Consider the following 21,703-nt stretch of genomic DNA (forward strand, 5'->3'; position numbering starts at 1 on the left):
TGTAGTTTATTATGTCTGCAAACTATATATGTATTTTTGTTTAGGTAGTCCAAGAAATACCATGGAATCCAAGATGAAACAAAGAGCAGTCATTGAATTTCTGGAAAAAGAAGGCTGCAGTGCTACAGAAATCCACAGAAGACTGAAAAAAGTGTATGGTGAGCGTACAATTGACTATAGCAATGTCAGAAGGTGGTTGAAGCATTTTCAATCAGGAGAATCATCCGTGTGCGACAAACCTCGTGGTGGCAGACCATCAACTGCAGTGACAGCAGAGAACCGACACAAAGTAAATGCCATGATTCAGAAAAACCATCGTGTGACCATCAGAGATATCAGTGATGAACCTGAATGTAGCCATGGCACTGTAGAAACACTAATAAATGATTTGGGATATCATAAAGTGTGTGCTAAATGGGTTTCAAAGCAATTTACCAGGGATCATAAGGCCCAGAGGGTGGAAGTGTGCAATGAATATTTTGACCAACTTTGAAGCCAACCCTGAGATGTTTTTGGAAAATGTCATTACAGGAGATAAGACCTGGGTATTCCTTTATGATCCAGAAACAAAGGCCCAATCAAAGAAATGGAAACACCCAAGTCCACCTAGGCCAAAAAACATTAAATCACAGCAATCCATAAACAAAGTCATGGCCACATCCTTCTGGGATTGCCATTGTGTTATTCTCATTGATTACTTTTAATCAAACCAATCAATCAACAGTGATCGATACATTATTACACTTAAGAAGCCATCCTCAAAAAAAGGTCAACAATTCCATTATCAAATGTCATCTTACACCTCGACAATGCCAGACATCACACTTTGATGGCAATATCTGCGGCCATTGCCAAAATGGTGTGGGCAACAATTCCACATCTACCATTGAGTCATGATTTGGCCCCTTCTGACATTCATCTGTTTGACCCTCTCAAATACTGTCTCCGTGGTCAACATTTTGAAGACAGAGGGAGTTAATAATGCCATACGTTCCTGGGTCAAACACCAACCACTGGAATTTTTCCAAAGTGGCTTCACAGCTTGGGTTGAGAGGCGGAGAAAATGTTTGAGGGAATATGGTGAATTTTTTTAATAGAGTCATTCTGTTACTAAGACCTCAAAGTATTTTACTGCAAATGTTCAAATCTGTATCTATAATAAAATTTGAGTTGTGAGCATTTAGGCATACTTTTTGAACAACCCTCGTACATTCAGGGCCTTAGAGTGTCTCTTTATGTGATTAATAAGTGTTCTTTAACTACAAAAACAGTTGCAACATTCAAAGCATTTATATGGTTTCTCTCCTGTGTGACTCCTCTGATGTGTAACAAGATATGACTTACAGGAAAAACATTTGCTGCACTCAGAACACATAAATGGTTTCTCTCCTGTGTGAATACTCTGATGTATAACAAGATATGACTTATGGGAAAAACACTTGCTGCATTCAGAACATGTAAATGGTTTCTCTCTTGTGTGAATCCTCTGATGTGTGATAAGATGTGATTTATATGTAAAGCATTTGTCACACTCAGAGCACAGATGCGGTTTCTTTCCTATGAGACTCATCATGTATTAGATGAGAAACAAATTGGCTGTAAATGTTGTCTCCTATCCAGAAAATGAGAATAGATTTTGGAATCCTTTAGAGGTGTAAGAAGAAATAGCGTCTTTAGTTGGCTTGAGCAGAGAACAATGTCCCTTTACCACTATGTCTTCTAATAATCTTTGTGGGAATTCTGCTCTTTCTTTGTCCTGCAAGAAAAAAAGATTATATTTAAAATTATGAATGTTACACAAGTAAAATGACTTTTACAGTAATAGTGTAATTTTATATAAAGAATATGATATATATTTAAATACACTAAACAACATGACAGCTATTTACTCACCCCCTGCACTGACCATAGATGGGTAACACATGGTACTGATCCTGTCACACCTACTGTCATCTGACGCACATATCTGCCTTCTACCATTTATATGCCCTCCAATATTTTTGCTCATTTATTATGAAATTACATTATTAATTTTCATAAAAGTTCATATATTTCTAATATCAGTCACCCAGAGGATAATGTGACAACATACAATATATAGTTTAATATCTGGATATTTGAAAGGTTTATTTGTAATTCAATTATTTGTTAATAGGTAATTAAAATATACTATATACAGCTTATAGTACTGTATACTTTAAATATAAAAATATAGTAACACTAACTTTATAACCATTGTTAAGGTGAAACTGTTTTATTGATAACATGACAACATCTACAAAATAATATCTAAAAATATCTGTGCATATATCAATATATTCTAATCTATAATATAATTACCTTACTCTGGAGATTCTTCTGTCTGTCTCTTTCTTACTCCTCCATCCGTCCAGCATCAACCAGCAACTAATCCAGCAGTTCTTCCATCAGCTGTAAGTAGTCTGATACATCCTATTTATAGTCATTCCCCCTATCTCTTTCCAGTAGTTCCCAGGATGACTAGAAAGAATTCTTACACTAAGAGGAAACATACAGTATAAGCACAGCAGCTTCCCATGCCTAGCTCCTTGTCTTGTAAATGAGGTAAAAATATTCATAAGGTCACTTACTACAATGGGAAATGCTAATTACACCTTAGCAGGGGGAACACCTTGTATTCTAATTAGATCATAGCAGCCTCTCGCATCCTGTAATATGACCACAGAGACCTTTTGTTTAGGAGTCACCTATTGTCAGAGTTTCAGCAGAAATACCTGTTCTCCATATCAGCACAAACCTCAATGAGTTTCTGTAAATAATAACATCAATAGATATATTTATAAAGTAAGTCAAATATTTGTACAAACTTGAATATTGAAGACATTGTGATATAAACACTTAATATGAGTTTCTTAGACTTACATAAATAGTGATGGTGTACCTATGCACACATTTCTTTTAAAAATATATTATTTAAAAGAAATGTTTTTTTCACATGCTCCCCAACAAGTAGATTCACAAAAATATATATTTTTATAATAGTAGAGGATTGAACATTGCTACTACTGGCAGTGATAGCACTGCGATGCTCCTGTTCCATAGACTGATCTATGATTGACAATAGGCTTAAAGATACTCGATATTGCAACAGGTGATTGAAAATATGAAGGACAGTTAAAACAAACATTGTCCCCCAATATATTGTAAAATCAAAATAATACAATTGATTATTTTTTTTTAAACAGATTTGTTTTTGTCACCCACAGCACCCTGTATATGTGCCAATACCATTAAATATGTGATACTGGGCACCACACACTAACCAATCACAATAGATATATAATTAGTACAAAGAGGATGAAGCAACTGGATTTTTAGCTTTATTGATATTCTTAGCTATTGTGAGGAAAGCATTTAATTTTTTTGAGATTTTTTTACATCACAAAGGTATAAACAAGTGCTTGTGTGCTTTATCTTTTTAATAGAGGCACATAATGTATCACAAAAATGTGTATATATATTTATACACATATATAGTAATGCAAACCAGATCTAACACACAGTGTTGGAGGAAATTTGGTCTGATGTATGGCCTGCTTTAGTCTGCTTCATACCTCCAGTGTTATGCTGGCCGTACACCAGGACAATATTGTTCCAACCAGCCATGAAATGGAATGATAATCATCTAGTAGAGAGGTTCCCAAACATGGTAATCAATGTGGTAAGGCTCCCCAACAGTTCAGGTTTTAGATATATCCATGGTTGAGTACAGGTGGTTGTATCAAATTGGCAGGTACTGATTGAGTCACCTGTGCTCAACCATCGATATCTCAAAACATGAACTGTTGGGGAGACTTAATGACCACATTTTTGAACTTATGGTCTAGTGTGTGGGATCAAACAATAAATATTTGTTTGCTCCCACACACCAAAAAATGGCCAAAACAGGTGTTCATAATAGTTGGGTTAATCAAACATGTTTGATTTTTCTCAACAAATTGTTCTAGTGAAGAGGGAAGTTCCCCCAACTGAATAATAAGTGAGGGGACACTGGCCTGCAGTGTCTGCCTACTTTTGTTACACTCACCTCTGATAGCCCCTTGGAGTGCTACCAGTATCTCTGCTACTTATGCCTTTCTGTTTTCTGGCCACGGAACCTCTAGGACTAATGAAGGACTAGTCTTGTGGGCTCCCAGCCCCCCAGACAAGAGCTATGTGCTAGGAGCAGGGAGAGAGACAGCAGCATCTTGGGCATTACTGGCAGCACCTGCACCTCGGCTTTCCCCTCAATACTGGTGGTACATTTGCCTCTGATTCTCACTGCAATAACAGCAGCACCTGCACCTCTGATTCCCAGCCCAATATTGGCAGCACCAGCACCTCCATTTTCTCTCCCACCAAATACCAGTGGCACCTGCATGTCCAATCATGGGTACTGCAGCAGGTGTCAGGACAAAGGACAGTGTGTCCTAGAGCCCTTCTCCAGGCACAAGCATCTGCAATAGTGTGGGCAGTGGAGCAGCTCACTTCCAGATCTTCTACAATCTCCCAGGTAACATAGAGGATGTATGGAGAAGAAAGGTATGTGTGCTGGTGCTGCAGGTGGGAAAGTTCAATTACCAGGCACCCACAGCAGCATTGCTCCCTATCCTTCTGCACAGTGTTTAAATCTTGAGAGATCAACTATAAGAGCTGCAGATAGGTGATGAAAATGAGACCCCCTTAAAGTGCTTAACCTGGAGTTCCAGCACTCCAGGGACCTAGTTGCCGGTGCGGTCACCTATGAGATCATGGATTGTTGCGGGAGTAAGCAGGTTTTATGCACATTCCACAATGTCTACATCCTGCTACATGCACAACACTCGGTACTGACATATAGTACCCTCCAGGGCAACTTCATAACAACTTTATGTTTCTACATCCTGTGCTGCAGGATCATGGGAATCAGTAGTGGGTCCTACAAACCCCATGTCTCTATCTCCTGATTTATATGCATGAGCAGGGGCCAAGCCTGGCTATACAACCCTGATATTACATAATAATATGATAAATCTTAAATCATGTTGTTTTTATTGGCTGTATGTATATCCATATATATGTACAAATATTGAATTTCTGACACTCAAACTTCAAAAAGCAATTCAATTACGATCATTAAGGGTATCACCTTAATGGACATGTACCTTGCGTAATATAGATATGGTATGCCATGACACTATGTGGTTAAATGCAGATTCAGCACTCTCACAGAGTGAGTTTACTGTCACTCACAAAATGGTGGAGCTGCTTATGCACAGAATTGTGTGCTCATTGGAATACACATATGCAGTCTAGGTAACTAGGGTCTGAGCAGTTATATAGCACACACATCTCATACAGTCCCCACAATCTTCCCATGCTGTCACCACAATAGTCCCACTGTGCTCCAACATCCTTCTCACTCAATACATCCATCTCATTCATTATACACATTCAGCTCCCTACTTGCCAAAACTATCATACTCTGTCTATGCATTTACACTATCTTCACCTCCATGCTGCTTTAACTTCCCCAATCCCTACATCTGTGTTCTCCCAACTGTGCTAGCCTGCATGCCTTCATCCACACCAACTTGTATTTCCCCATGTACACTGCTCTGTCTTCCTGCTTCAGTGCAACTGTGATTCCTTCCATCTGCACCACTGCCTTCCCCCAGCCACATCACTCTGTCTTCCACTCATCTCTACCACTCTTTCTTCCTCCATCTGCACCACTCTGTTACCTCCAACTGTGCCACTCTGTCTTTCTTATCCCACCAACACCACTCTGTCTTCCCACCCATCCACACCAATCTGTCTTCCTCAATCCCTACTGTTGTGTGTACTCCAATTGTGCTAGTCAGTATTCCTCATCCACACCAATCTGTTTTACCCATCTATGCTGCTCTATCTTCCCGCATCCCTGACACTTTGTACCTCTCTGTTCCCCAAAGCGTGTCGCTCTGTGCCCCAAAGCATGCCACTCTGTCTTGCATCCATGTACTCCACTGTTTTCCACCCATCTGCATCACTTTGGCTCACCTCCATCTGTTCTGCTTAATCTTCCCCTCTCCACACCTTTCTGTCTGCCCTATCCACACTGCTCTGTCTTCTCTTCCCATCCACTTGTTATCCCATCTGCACAGCTCTGTGTTTTGCTCAGACCCCAGTTGCTTAGACTGCATGTGTGTATTCCAATGAGCACACAATTCTATGAATTAGCAGCTCCACCATTTTGTGAGTGACAGAAATCTCACTCTGTGAGAGTGCTTAATCTGCCGTTAACCACATGGTTTCATGGCATACCATATATCTATTATGCAAGATACAAGTCCATTAAGGTGTCAGCCTTAATGATTATAATTTAATTGCTTTTTGAAGTTTGAGTGTCAGAAATTCAATAGGTTTTGTGAAATTTCATATCATATCTAAGAAACCTTATGTGAAACCTTATGTGAAGAAACCTTCACATGTGAAACCGTAACTTTTTTTGACTATGGAATTTCACTGGTTTTTTAAAATGTATTAGCTATCAGGGTTTGGAGGAGCAAACTGGGCCACCTGCATGGGAGAAGGGCAACCAAATGGTACAATACTGCAGGTGAAGGAAGGCTGGCACACAGGAGGTGTTTTGTGGATGCACAGGGTGAGACAGCTGTGGAAGGGGGCTGCAGGAGTGCAAGGTAGTGGCATTTGTGGACCAGTGGCAGCAGTGCACATGGGCATCAGTGGTGCTCACTGGAGCTGGGCATGCATCTAAGAAAATAATACACAGATGCATGGATGAATCAGTGAGATCCATCTATACATCTGTATTAAAATTTTAATTTGTGTAAAATAAAAATTAAAAAAGGACATCCCCCCCCAAACACAACCAGCCTCGGGCTTTTCACCGCAAGTCCTGCTTGTTAAAATATGGAGGACAAACAATGTAGCGGTCCCCTGTATTAAGCACAACTGCATCAGGCTAATTAGAAAAAAATGGGAATCTCTATAGAGAATTACAGAGGGGAGGCATGGTGTTTAAATGGCTACATCTCAAAAGCTATAGGAGGTACCAATCTGAAATTTGGCATGGGCGGGTAGAACTGTTGTTCGGTACTGCATGCCAATTTTTTTGGGGGAGTAATGTAAATTTCTAACTGTTAGTTTTTTCTGACATTCTCAGTTAGGACCACTTTTTTGCTTTTCTGCACATTGAAAAGCAGCGTGGTCTCAATAGAAAGGGACGTGGTCACATAATAGTATTCCCAATACAAATTATTCATGAATATATATATATATATATATAAATATATATGTATTATAATGGCACAATCGTGCCCTTATATTAAGGCTGAATCTAAACAAATGCTAATCTCCATAGAGAATTCTGGAGGGGGGGGCATGGTGTTTATAGGGGCTACACCTCAAAAACGATATAAGGTACTGAGCTGAAATTTGGCATGGGCGGGTAGAACTGTCGTTCAGTGCTGCATGCCAAATTTCAGGCCAACAAACTAAAAGATTTGAGAGTAATCTAAACTTCCAATTATCAGTTTTTTTCTGGATCAGTTAGGACAACTTTTCTGTAGTTCTCTATGCGGGATTTTGGGAAGGTATTACTCAGATTATGGGGCAAATTTAGAATTGGGGTTTACTTTATTAGGTAGCTTTTGTTCAAGGGTAGGTGCTTTTGGGGTTCAGGTAAATTAGAAAGTTACATTTTTTAAACTATTACCTCTAGAATTCACCATTGTAGAGATAGGAAGTTTTAACTTGTTGCGCAGCCTCAGTAGGAGCCTCCAGCAGGTGTACTTATTTTGGCTTCACTTGGGTGCACCTAGATGGCTGCTCTCTGCATGTGGTAATGGAAGCCTTGATCGGGGGGAAGGAAGATAGAGTTTGCTGTGGCTGGAACCCTGTTGGAGGTAGCAGGCCTAAGCTGTGGCTGAGACCCATGGGGGAGAAAGCAGGTGGTGGTGGTGGCAGTGGTGTGGCTATTAGCAGCTAAGGAGGGGTGAGCGGTGGGCAGTCGGACATGGGATGGTAGCCAGCATCAGCAGCAGATGCAGGCTTGTGAAACCTGCATCTGTGTGTAAAATAACAAAAACAAAATGGCATGCCCACCCAAAAGAGCAACCAGCACCTGGCTTTTAGTGACCCAGTGCTGATTATGCAAAATATGGAGGACAAATGACATAGGGGTCCCCCCGATTAAGCACAACTGGCACCAGGCTAGTCAAAACCAGTCCTGGTTGCCAGAATATGGGGGACTAATGACGTAGGGGGTCCCATGTTTTCAGAGCAACCAGCACTGGGCTCTGAGCTGGTCCTGGTTCTGGAAATACAGGGAACATTTTTTGTAGGGTTCCCCTGTATTTTCCAGAACCAGCACCAGACTTTTTCTAGTGGGAGTCAGACGCCACAGCCAGGAGAGCTTTTTTTCCGGGCCCGCCAGCTGAAACATCAAACCTAACTGCTAGTCAGCCCAGATTTAGGATCCCTGGGGAGCTGGGGACCCCCCTAATATAGAAGTCCCCCTCTCCAGGGCACCAAAGGACTAGGCTCCCCTCCCCCACTTGCTGGTACATGGAGAACCACAAGTACCAGCATGTGGGGCATTATGGTCCCAAAAGACACAGGACACATACCATACAAAGTAAAAGTTTATTAAACATACATGCACACACATGTATACATATTCAACTATATATCCCTAGAAAGTTACAGTTTTTAAACTATTACCTCAAGAATCCACCATTGTAGATATAGGAAATATTAACTTGTTGTGCAGCCTCAGTAGGAGCCTTGAGGAGCAGTACTCACTGTTGCTTCACTTGAGTGTATCAAGATGGCTGTCCTCTGCAGCTGGTAGCGGGGGCAGTGACTGGGGTGAAGTAAGCCAGAGTTTGCTATGGCCAGGACCCTGGGGGAGGTAGCTAGCATTAGCGGTTACTGAGACCAAAAGGGGGAGAAAGCAGGTGGAGATGGCAGCTGTGCCACCATTAGCAGTCGAGGCAGGGTGAGTGGCATGCTGTTGGACCTGGGACCTGGGGGAGGAAGCCTGCATCAGATGCAATCTTGTGAAGCCTGTATCTGTGCGTAAAAAATTGTATCGTAAAAAGAAAATGGTGTGCTCCCGCCCCAAAAGAGCAACCTGCACCAGACTTTTAGTGACCCAGTGCTGGTTGTGTAAAATACAGAGTACAAATGATGTAGGGGTCCACTGTTTTAAGTACAACCAGCACCAGGCTAATCAGAACCAGTCCTAGTTGCCAGAATATGGGGAGCAAATGATGTAGGTGTCCCCTGTATTCAGCGCAAACAGCACTGGGCTCTGATCTGGTCCTGGAAACACAGGGGAAATAAATGAGTAGGGTCTCCCTGTATTTTCCAGAACCAGCACTGTACATTTTCTAGCAGGGAACTGATGCCACAGCCAGGGGAGTCCTTCCAATGGGCCCCCAGCCTAGACTGGGCATCCCTTGGGAGCTGGGGACCCCCCCCAATAAAGCAGTCACACTCTCCAGGGCACCCCAGGCCTAGGCTGATAGCCCGAGGCTATCCCTAGCATTCCCTGGGGTGGTGGGTGCTGGGTTGATAGTGTACTGTGTTGTAAAAAAACTAGACGTTTAATATTTTTTTTGCAGTACAACTTCAGGTCTCAGCAAGCCTCCCCTGCATGCTGGTACTTGGAGAACTACAAGTACCAGCATGTGGGGCATTAATAGCCCGCTGGTACCTATAGTACTTCTGTAAAATAAATATTTAAAAAAAATAACAGACACCGTTTGTATTATTATTTAATTGTGCTGCACCTTCACCTGGGGGGCAGCAGCCTTAAAGCTGTTTTTCATGGCTGCGGTCTGTCCCAGGACTTCAAAGGTGACTTCACCTGGAAGGCGCTTCTCTTCATCGCTGCATTACTGTTGACGGACTAGCCTGACATCGCCTCATGCTAGTTTTATATAAGCCAGTTCAGGGGGCAGGGCTATGTTGTCACGAGCTGTGATTGGCTGGCGGTGGGCATTTTTAAATTTCAAAATTGGTACCAATGCACCATTTTTGAAATATGCATCGTGGTTCTTAATTTTGAAGTCAACGGTGAGTGCTCATTAGCTGAGAGGTGGAAGGCTTGCCTCTCTCAGCCAATGAGCTCTCACCGGTGGGGTTTCCATAGTGATATCCCACCACTAAGTTCTCATTTGTGTAGTACTGTCCTTGAAGGCCAGTACTAATGTAAGAAGGTCTGCATTGATCAATTTTTGTTTTGCCAAGCCAAGGGATACATCAATTGGACCAAAGAGGATCGATCAATGCAGAAGGGTACCGATAGCTACAGGGATACATAGGTAAGAATGTGTACATGTGTGTGCATGTATATTTAATAAACTTTTACTTTGTACGGTGTGTTTTCTGTATTTATTTTAATATTTATTTTGCTGTAGAACTACAGGCACCAGTGGGCCCGTAATGCCCTGCATGTTGGTAATTGTGGTTCTCCAAGTATCGACGGAGGGTAGGCTTACTGGAAACTGTAATTACACAGCAAAAGACAATATTGAACTTTTATTTTTTACACCACATTTACACTATCAACCCAGCACCCACCTCCAAGGGGTACCGGGGATAGCCCCTGGCTATCAGCCTAGGCTCGGGGTGCCCTGGAGAGGGGCAACTCATTATTAGGGGGGTACCTAGCTCCCCAGTGATCCCCAGTCAGGGTTGATGCTTCGGCTGGGGGCCCCAGTGAATGGGCTCCCCTGGCTGTGGCATCAGCCACCCACTAGAAAAAGTCCACTGCTGTTTCTGGAAAATACATGGAACCCTACTAATTTTTTTCCCTGTATTTCCAGAACCAGGGCTGGCTTAGAGCAAAGTGCTGTTTGCTCTGAATACGGAGGACCCCTACATTGTTTGTCCCCATATTCTGGCAACCAGAACTGGTTCTGATTAGCCTGGTACTGGTTGTGCTTAATACGGGGGACCCCTATGTTGTTTGTCCTTCATATTTTGCACAATCAGCACTGGGTCACTAAAAGCCCGGTGATGGTTGCTATTTTAGGGGGAGCATACCATCTTGTTTTTGTTATTTTACACACAGATGCAGGTTTCATGAGCCTGCATCTGTTGTTGATGCTTGCTACCCCTTATATTTTATTGGACCATCTTCACTTCTTCACTTCTACTGCATTTGGCCACACTCCCCCTGCGCCATCACTGCTCCAGTCCCGCTGATCCATTTCAACTCTCCACATTTGGCAGTGTACCCAGTGTCAATTATTTTAATGTTTATATAAATATATATATATATATATATATACACATATGTATATATATTAGGGATGTGCAGGCTCGGATAGGTTCGAGTTTGCACGTGGAGTTCGGATTTTTCCCTCCAAAAAAACGGAACTCAGAACGAGGCAAAACGTCATCTTACATGGACGAACATCATCATTCCTGGTCTTTTGTCCAGGAATGATGATGTTCGTCCATGTAAGATGACGTTTTGCCTCGTTCTGAGTTCCGTTTTTTTGGAGGGAAAAATCCGAACTCCACGTGCAAACTCGAACCTATCCGAGCCTGCACATCCCTAATATATATATATATATATTTATATATATCCCATGTCTCAGCACTCATCTGGACTGAAAAAAACACTGCTCAACAAGGATTTATTTATCTGTTTATTTCAGTCCAGATGAGCGCTGCGACATGGGATATATAAAGCTGATTGTATGCTGATGCTGAGCACCGTGGCAATTTAACAACCCCAGATGGGAGTGCCATCCTTTGGAGATATATATATATAAATAGACCAGCGTGTCCGGCTCTCCCTGTTTAGATCAATGGCGCCAGGTGACAGCACAGAAGGAAATTTCCAATAAAAAACAGTGGTGGTGTAGCACTTCTTGCGGCTTTGTGAAATAACAAACTCTTAGGGTGGCATATAGTATGGCAACTTTTCAGTGCCCTTTATTGCGGCACTTTCATCAGGCTCCGAAAAGTGCCTGACAAATGTACTGCAATAAAGGGCACTGAAACATTGCCGGACTACGTGCTGCCCTAAGAGTTTGTTATTTCACAAAGCCGCAAGGAGTGCAGCACCACCGCTGTTTTTTATTTTATATACATATATAAATATAAAACACTCTTTCAGAACAATAGAATCCTTCCTTTTATATCTATCTGCACTTAAGGGTCTGGCAAACCCTGTTTTCTCTTTAGGGTGCAGTTATAAGGTGATCCCGCCTATACCTATTTATTTTATATACTGTTATGGGATACAGGGAACCAGTGGTTAGTTGTACCATGTTACAATATAATGCAGAGTCCTGATAATACAATAGAAGGAAGGTACAGTAATACAGCAATAGGAAGGTATGAGAGAAATAATAAGGAGGGATAAGAGAGATCAGAGAGGAGACCTGTAGGGTGATACAGGGCAGCATGTAAGGTTCCTATAGAAATATCCAGAACACAAATCTCATAGGGCCAATTCTATTAGATGTGAGGTTTGTGAACTCTCATTACAACAGCATGTAATCTCTATCAGCTGCCCCACGACACCCCCCTCATAACCCAATCTCACCCTGGACTTTTGGATTTCTCTAAACAGGCCTGAGGGTCTGCAAACATAAATCCATGAGTCCTGTGTTACTGTGAGTGAGGCATATAGCCCCGGTTACTCATGGAAGAGAGAGTCACATGTAATTGAATAGACCACATAGCAGAAATCCCAGTGCTGGAAATCGTTACTGGATAAAATGTTCTTTCCTCATCTAGTCCCAGACCCTGTATGAGCAGAGCAGCTGTATATTATAGAGATCAGCTACATCATCAACACTAGTACCAGCCCCAATGATTGTTCTATCACATTATTATACCTATTTGTCACTTTCCTTATCATATTTTATATTTCACTGATATTATATAATTTGGATAATATTCCGTTTATGAAAATTCAGTAAGTTATATATTAAACCAGTGCACTACACAAATAAAATTGTCTCTCTAATTAGTTGTATACTATTGTATTAGTTATTAATAGCACTGCCCAGTGCACCTATTCCAGCTAGACACCCCTGTATCTATTACTGTGCAGGCCCATGGCATGTGCTATTGCAAAAGGGGGTGTGGCCTAATTCTCACAGAGTAACACTCCCAGTTTTATGACATTATGGGGACATGATTGCATGTTATACCCCCATTCACATTACAATGGGGTCCCTGCCCAGGCAGCCCTCAGCCTCTCTGGGTACAGTGTGGATGACACAAGGATTCGCAAATCTATTAATGCTGCTTACTGACACCATCTAAGGGCATGACACCAAAATAGCAGAGCAGCTCTGCTATTTTGGTGTCACCCTCTCAGATGGTATCATCTGGTGCACCCCCCTAGTGATGCCACTGGCACCGCTTTATGCCATTATAGTGAAAAAATAATTTTCAAACAAATAAAAATTTCAGAAAATTTTGGGGGTGTCACCAAACACATTATTTATTACATTACACTGGTGCATATCTCACATTCAGAAATTAAAAATGTCCTCATTTGTAAATATGTTGAAATGATACAATTTAAATTACTTAAGAAACACATTATATATTCAGGGCCTTAGAGTGTCTCCTCATGTGAATAATAAGTGTTCTATTACTACTAAAACAGTTGTGACATTCACAGCATTTATATGGTTTACAGTATATCCTGTGTGACTCCTCTGATATATAAAAGCTATGACTTATGGGAAAAACATTTGCTGCATTCAGAACATGTAAATGGTTTCTCTCCTGTGTGACCCCTAGGATGTATAAAAGCTGTGACTTCTGGGAAAAACATTTGCTGCATTCAGAACATGTTACTGGTTTCTCTCCTGTGTGACTCCTCTGATGTGTAACAAGTTGTGACTTTTGGGAAAACCATTGGCTGCATTTAGAACATGTAAATGGTTTCTCTCCTCTGTGAATCCTCTTATGTTTAACAAGATTTGAGATATAGGAAAAACACTTGCTGCACTCAGATCATGTAAATATTTTCTCTCCTGTATGAATCCTCTGATGTATAACAAACTGTGACTTAGTGGAAAAACACTTGCTGCATTCAGAACATCTAAATGGTTTCTTTCCTGTGTGACTCCTCTGATGTCTAACAGGATGTGAGTTACAGGAAAAAAACTTGCTGCATTCAGAACATTTAAATGGTTTCTCTCCTGTGTGAATCCTCTGATGTGTGATAAGCTGTGATTTATATGTAAAGCATTTGTCACACTCAGAGCACAGATGCGGTGTCTTTCCTATGAGACTCATCATGTATTAGATGACAAACAAATTAGCTGTAAAAGTTGTCTCCTATCCAGAAAATGAGAATAGATGTTGGGAATCCTTTAGAGGTGTAAGAAGAAATAGCGTCTTTAGTTGGCTTGATCAGAGAACAATGTCCCTTTACCACGATGTCTTCTAATAGTCTTTGTGGGAATTCTCTTTATTTGTCCTGCAAGAAAAAAAAAGATTATATTTAAAATCATGAATGTTACTCAAGTAAAACGACTTTTACAGTAATAGTGTAATTTTATATACAGAATATGATATATATTTAAATACACTAAAAATCATGACAGCTATTTACTCACCCCCTGCACTGACCATAGATGGGTAACACATGCTACCGATCCTGTCACACCTACTGTCAACTGATGCACCAGGACAGGGCTAGATTATAGTTGGGGAAGATGGGGCCACACATTGGGGGCCCCCACAGAGACACAAATATTGCCCTGACCCAGCCCACTCTGCACCTTCCTGGATTGACTGACTCCCAGAAGCATCACACAGAATTTTCTATTATGAAGGCATCACCCTACTCTCCTGCCAGTGGTGAGTCAGCTATGCCACCAATCTACTGGTTATACTGTTTTGGTTAATGGGTTAAACAAATCAGGACTATGCAGAATACCAATGATTGTTAACTGCATGAACCTATATATAATTGAAAAGAATTTGAAATACCTAAAATAGGATAAGTACTACCTCTACATGTGAGTCTAAGGAGTAAATTTAGTAACAATCGAGATTGCTCAATATGACAATCTCGGGTGAGTTAGTCCTTTTTTTTCCATCTCTCAAATTTGCTTTTGCCCATCTCAGGTGAGATGTCTCCATCGATTTCATTCAAATCAGGTGAGATAGCAAAATGACTTAAATCACCATTGGGCCAAATTGTGTGTACTTTTCACCTAAAATATATATCTCTCAAATTTACCAAGAATCAAGATGAGCTGTGAGACGGTCAGAAACATACACAAATCATTGTGATTTGTGTATGTTTCTGCCTGTAAATCATTAAAATAGGGCTAATTTTTTTTAAAAAAGACATAGGGTCCCCCCAAAAGCCTAACCACATTGACTGGAACTCACGTAGAACCAGCCAATGAGCGGCAGCTACATGTAAAGCGGCCACTGATTGGCTAGTGGCCTGGGAGAAATTACAGTTGATTTTGGTCAAATGTCATTTTGTGAGGTGTAAGTACATGTAACAACATATACTTACATCTGTTCAGCATGGTTTGGGTAAGTCGCTTTGTTGTTTTCACAAGACCCTGGATGCGATGGAGAGCAGCGCCAGGATGTAGGTGAGTAAAGGATCTTTTTGCAGGTCCATACACATGGATTTCTCCTTTGAACAAGTGGACAAAATGGCTAGAACATGTAAGTATGTGTGATTGAGGTATGTGTGTATTAAACTTGTTCTATCAATAGTGTGCATTGTGTCTTTATTGAAAAATTTATTTTAAAGTGGAAATATGGGTGCCGGTTGCCTGCTTTCACTAGTAGTTCCACAAGTGCTAAAGGGCAGGCATGCTGACACCTGTAAATCCACTGTAAAATACACTTTATTACCCCCATACCCACCGCTCCATGAGTGTGGGGAGGAGTCCCGGGCTTCAGACCAAACCTGGGGTGCTCAGCAGAGGGGGGAAACCCTCTTGTGGGGGTCCCCATCTCCCCTGAGATCCCCAGCTTGGCCTGACCAGCTTGGGGTGAGAATGATTTGGCCCTGGAGACCCGCTAATAGGGTCTCCTGGCTGTGGCATTACACTCTGGATGGTTTGGGTCTGGTGCTGTTTTTAAATATAAGGGTACACCTAAGCATTTTTTCCCCTATATTTAAAACCAGGACTGGTCCGGCAGCCAGGTGCTGGTTCCTAAATTACGGTGGAACTCTACTTGTTTTGTTCCCCATAATTTTTGGAACCAGGCCTGGCTGACAAGTCCGGGGCTGGTTAGGCATATTTTTATTTAATTTAATCCATTTTTTACAGGTACAAGACACAAGCAGCTTACACATATCTCACTGATTTGTGCAGGCTGCTTGCTCGGGACAGTTAGGCAGAAAGAAAACTCTGCAATCTAGGGTGAGTAATCTGCTAAATATGCAAATCAGGAGAGATAACTCACTCGAGCTTGCTTACAAGTTACCCCCGAAAAAATCGACCTAATTCACCATTGTCCAAATCAATTTGGAACAAATCACCTGTTTGTAAATTTGCAAAATAAAAAGTGAATAAATCGCGCAGGCGAGGTACAGTACAGTGAGATTAATCTCTTTGCAAATCAGGACCATCTCGATTCTTAGAAAATTTACCCTTAAAGTTATAATTGGACCATGTTGATTAAAATGAAATGGCCTGCTATATGGTTCAGACATGCAGACTCTATACCCACAATATATATTCTTCTCTTTTGGCTGAGGCTGTCTATATTTTCACTTAGAATGTGTTTATGTGATCTTTCCTTTAAAAGGTTGAATTTTTCAATTATTAAAACAATTAGGAATAATACAGACATACTTAACCAGGATTATTTTATTGAATTTTCAAAGATCACGGTAACAGGATTAAATCCTTGAGTTAGAACCAATAGTATAAGAATTATTAAGCACCTATCATTATCTGACTCAAAAGGAACTATATACAAGCGCCAATATTTTTTTACATTAATAACTCCCTCACTCAATAATAGTTATCCTTTTTAATTTTAAGAGTGCTATTCTCTGCTTGTCTGTCCTAATTACTTTATCCATTTAAAATAAAATTAAATAAAAGGGACATTTTCACAATTAATTTTCTACAAAAAGAGTCTTTATCTCATACACAATATGAATATACTGACAGTAGGGTATACCACCAATCTAACAAATATTGATTTTAGTGACTATATACTGTAGAAATTGTAGGTTCTAATAATGTCACATAATCTAAATTCCTAACGATTGCGGATGTCAATTTGTCTGCTTTTGCACAGAGTAATCTGTAAGATTCTATGGGCTCAATCCAAATACATGAGATGTACTCGTGGGTGAAAGTCATCATGACATAGGGTGGTTGATAGATTGGGTTCCACCCCTCAGTAGAGGTGGTGACCATGAACTAATACTATGAAGACTGGAGGCCCGGTGGATATTCAGACTAGACACTATCTCCCCGAGGGGGTTGAACAAATATAATACTCTATGGGTCTTTTTATAGTTTCAAATTGCTGAAGTTAAACTAGTATGAAGATATCGGTTGGCACTTTATATGGGTATGGATGAGTACTAATCACTCCCCATCTAACTCCTCCTCTGTTTGCTATAAGTCTTTTTTTCTTCTTTTTTTTTTTTTAAATGTTTTCTGTTTTTGCTCTAAGACCTTCTTTTGAAGATTTTTAAAAAAAAATGATAAGTATATAAAAATTTTTATAAAAAATGTTAAAGTATATAATAAAAGTATGTAAATATGAAGAAAATAATACAACAAATAGATAAAATATAAAAAAAAATAGGATATAGGATTTGGGATAGAAAAATTATAAATTAGAGGGATTAATATGTGTATTTTTATGACTTGGAATGTATTGTTCCTTTATTTGTTAATATATATGTACTTTATTGCTTGTAAACCAATGGGACATCATATTGTGGCACAACAATTTTATATATATATATATATATATATATATATATATAATTAACAGCATGACCCACCTGTCTAATTATTGAGTATTGCACTATGTGTTTATTAAAAAAAAATGTTTTCAGAGGTGGCTCGCCTATGTTGTTGTAGAAAATGTGCTCACGTGTCCACACTGTGTGTTCCACACACTGGAGCACAAGCTGTGGTCTGTGATGTTATGTGACTTATAGAAAGTGATTTCACTTCTGGCCAATGCGTTCCACGGGCTGGAGCACACGTGACAGTGGAGCGCGCGCTATCGTAATTGTTGCTGCTACTTATGGTGCCCCAGGGGTAAGGTCAGTCAGTCCTTTGGACTGAGGCTGTATTTTATGTGCATCTAATGGTTGCTGTGACTGGCTGCTGGCTTGATAGTGGTGTGACCAAAACATCGCTATCTATATGGTGCCATAACCTGCTGCTATTATCCTACTTTTATCATGGAATAAAAATTATCGAATGACTATGTCTCTTTGGTGAGTGCGTCCTTTTGGATACCTATATTGCTGCCTACTGTACCTGAACAAGATTGGATTGGCTGGAATGCACCCCGATGTTGTCTCTGACTTGGATGTGAGTGCGGGATATATATATATATATATATATATATATATGTTCTTCTCTTTTCGTTGATGCTATCTATGTTTTCACTTAGAAGGTGTTTATGTGATCTTTCCTTTAAAAGGTTGTATTTTTTAAATTATTAACCCAATTAGGAATAATACAGACACACTTAACCAGAATTATTTTTTTGAATTTTCAAAGATCACAGTAACGAGATTAAATCCTTGAGTCAGAACCAATAGTATCAGAATTATTAAGCACCTATCAATATCTGACTCAAAAGGAACTAAATACAAGCACCAATATTTTTTTACAATAATAACTCCCTCACTCAATAAGAGATATCCCTTTTAATTTTAAGAGTGCTTTTCTCTGTTTGTCTGTCCTAATTACTTAATCCATTTAAAAAAAATGTAAATAAAAGGGACATTTTCACAATTAATTTTCTACAAAAAGAGTCTTTATCTTGTACACAGACTGTACGGTCTACCACCAATCTAACAAATATTGATTTTAGTGACTATATACTATAGAAATTGTAGTTTATAATACTATCACATAATCTAAATTCCTAACGATTGTGGATATCAATTTGTCTGTTTTTGCACAGAGTAATCTATAAAATTCTATGGACTCAATCCAAATACATGAGATGTACTTGCGGGTGCAAGTCATCATGACAACGGGCGCCACATAGGGCTCTGACGAACATTATGCAAATTTAGGCTTGGAGCAAGCCGTGAGGGTTGCGAGGTGTCATTGCTGGTGTATTTAATGCAATTACCTCTTTATATATACAAAGCTGATGCACAGATTAATATGTAAGATACTGTGACAGATCTGTCACCTAGGCACCTCTTAATATATACTAACCTGATGCACAGAGTAATATGTAATATATTATGAAGGAGCTGCCACCTAGATATCCCTTTATATATACTGACCTGATACACAAAGTAATATGTAATATATTATGAAGGAGCTGCCACCTAGATACCCCTTTATGTATTTACCTGATGTATAGAGTAATATGAAAGATACTATGATAGATCTGCCACCTATATATTCCTTTATATATACTAACCTGATGCACAAAGTAATATGTAAGATACTATAAAGGAGATGCAACATGTATATCTCTTTATATATACTAGCCTCATGCACAGAGTGGTATCGACAGCAGAATGTCGGCTAGGGATTCATGATAGGCGTCGAAATACTGACGCCTATCATAATCCCAACACCGGAATCCAGGACAACATGGGCCAGAACTATGTAATTCCGGTGCACCCATCCTCTTAGCTGGGCGAGGAGGGGGTTAGGTTTAGGGCAGTTAGCGGGTTAGCATTAGGTTTATTTGGGGGGAGGTTAGAGTTAGGCATCCCTAGGGGGGAAAGTTAGGGTTAGGCACCCCCAGGCAGAGGTTAGAGTTAGGCACCCCTTGGGATGGTTAGCACTAGGGAGCAGTAAGGGGGGTGATAAGGTTACCTCAGGGGAAGGTTAGGGTTAGGCACCACTAAGGGAGGCTACAGTACTTTCCTGCCTCTGTCGGTATCTTCATCCTGTCGGGGAGCTGCTGTTGGGAATTGAACCTACGGCTAAACAGCCACCGGCTTTTCAATCCCATTCCACACAGAGTAATATGTAAGATACTATGATGGAGCTGTCACCTAGATACCTCTTTATATATACTAAACTGATGTACAGATTAAAATGTAAGATACTATGATGGAGTGGTCACCTAGATACACCTCATATATATATATATATATATATATATATACACAGTATATATATACAGTATATATAGATAATAAATAAATATAGTTCACATGCTTCAACATTGCTGGTAGATACTATATTGTTGTAGAGAAATAGATAAATATATAGATAAATAGATAGATCACTTAGTACTTACAAAAGTTATATATATACAGAGCAATTGCGTCCAGCACTCCTTAGGGCTAAAAAGGATGTCCTGCATCTGGTGCTTTCCTTAATTACCTATCCCAGGGAAGGAAATGATAATATATGCAGCAGTGGGCAGCACTCACATTGACTTCACGAAGGACACAGCACTCGTGTAGTTAATATCAATGTTTCAGAACCTTTAAGTTAGTTCTTTCCTCAGGATACAATAAGAGTAAAATGAGACAATCTTACCTTTCTTATACTCTCACCATGTGATCAGCATGCTGGAGCCCGACTATTACCACTTCAGATTCTGTACCTGGAAGTGACGTGCACTGAGTGCGGCAGTGTAGTTTCCTGCCCATGCAGTCCACCAAAAAAAGAAAGTTAACCCCTTGCGGACTTGCTTCGCTTCCCATGCTATGGGCATGGTGGCATGCTACGCTCGCCACATGGTTATATTCCCCCTCTATGCCCACTTGGATGGTAGGGAATGATGTTGAATACTGGCTGATGACGTCATGGTGAATCTACAGAAGGGGATATAGCTGCTTTCCTTCCGGGAATGCAGCAGCTGTGACATCATTAGTGAGAGACCCACCACCATAAAAACTACAAGGCTACAAGTATGGAAGCCTGGAAGGGTTACAATACATATAAAAAACGGATGTTAGAGCAGTATAGTGCTAACCAATGGTAACAGTGCCATCTAGTGGATATAATCCATCATTTCAAGTCTGAAAATACTCTTACTTATAATTACCATATATGACAGCTACTAGTTACTATAATATCAGTATGGTAGCTACAATTGAAGTCAGATTACCTCCATATTACCTCCATATTACCAGAAACTAAATCAGCAACTCTTCCAACAGCTATCAGTAGCCTGATACATCCTATTTATAGTCATTCCTCTCCACTCTCTCTCCATAGTTCCCAGGATGACCAGAAGGAATTCTTACACTGAGAGGTGACACATAAACACAACAGCTTCTCGTACCTAGCTCATTGTCTTGTAAATGAGGTATAAATATTCCTAAGGTCACTTACTACAATGTGAAAAGCTAATTACACATTGGCAGGGGTAACACCTTGCATTCTAATTAGATCATTGCAGCCTCTGGCCCATCCTGTTATGTCACCAAAGGGACCTTTTGTATAGGTGTCACCTATTGTCTGGGAGTTTTAGCAGAGAGACCTTTTCTACATATAAGCAGGAACCTCACAATGAGTTTCTATAAATAATGACCTCAATA

General features: G+C 40.3%; 1 pseudogene; it reads right to left on the reverse strand.

The window, feature by feature from the left end:
- Positions 1-1,255: 1,255 nt before the first annotated feature.
- Positions 1,256-20,959, reverse strand: LOC148431378 (uncharacterized; annotated as a pseudogene).
- Between the last annotated feature and the right edge of the window lie 744 nt (positions 20,960-21,703).

The sequence above is a fragment of the Taudactylus pleione genome, unplaced genomic scaffold (assembly GCF_031769625.1).
Source record: "Taudactylus pleione unplaced genomic scaffold, aTauple2 ptg002353l, whole genome shotgun sequence".
NCBI classification, from domain to species: domain Eukaryota; kingdom Metazoa; phylum Chordata; class Amphibia; order Anura; family Myobatrachidae; genus Taudactylus; species Taudactylus pleione.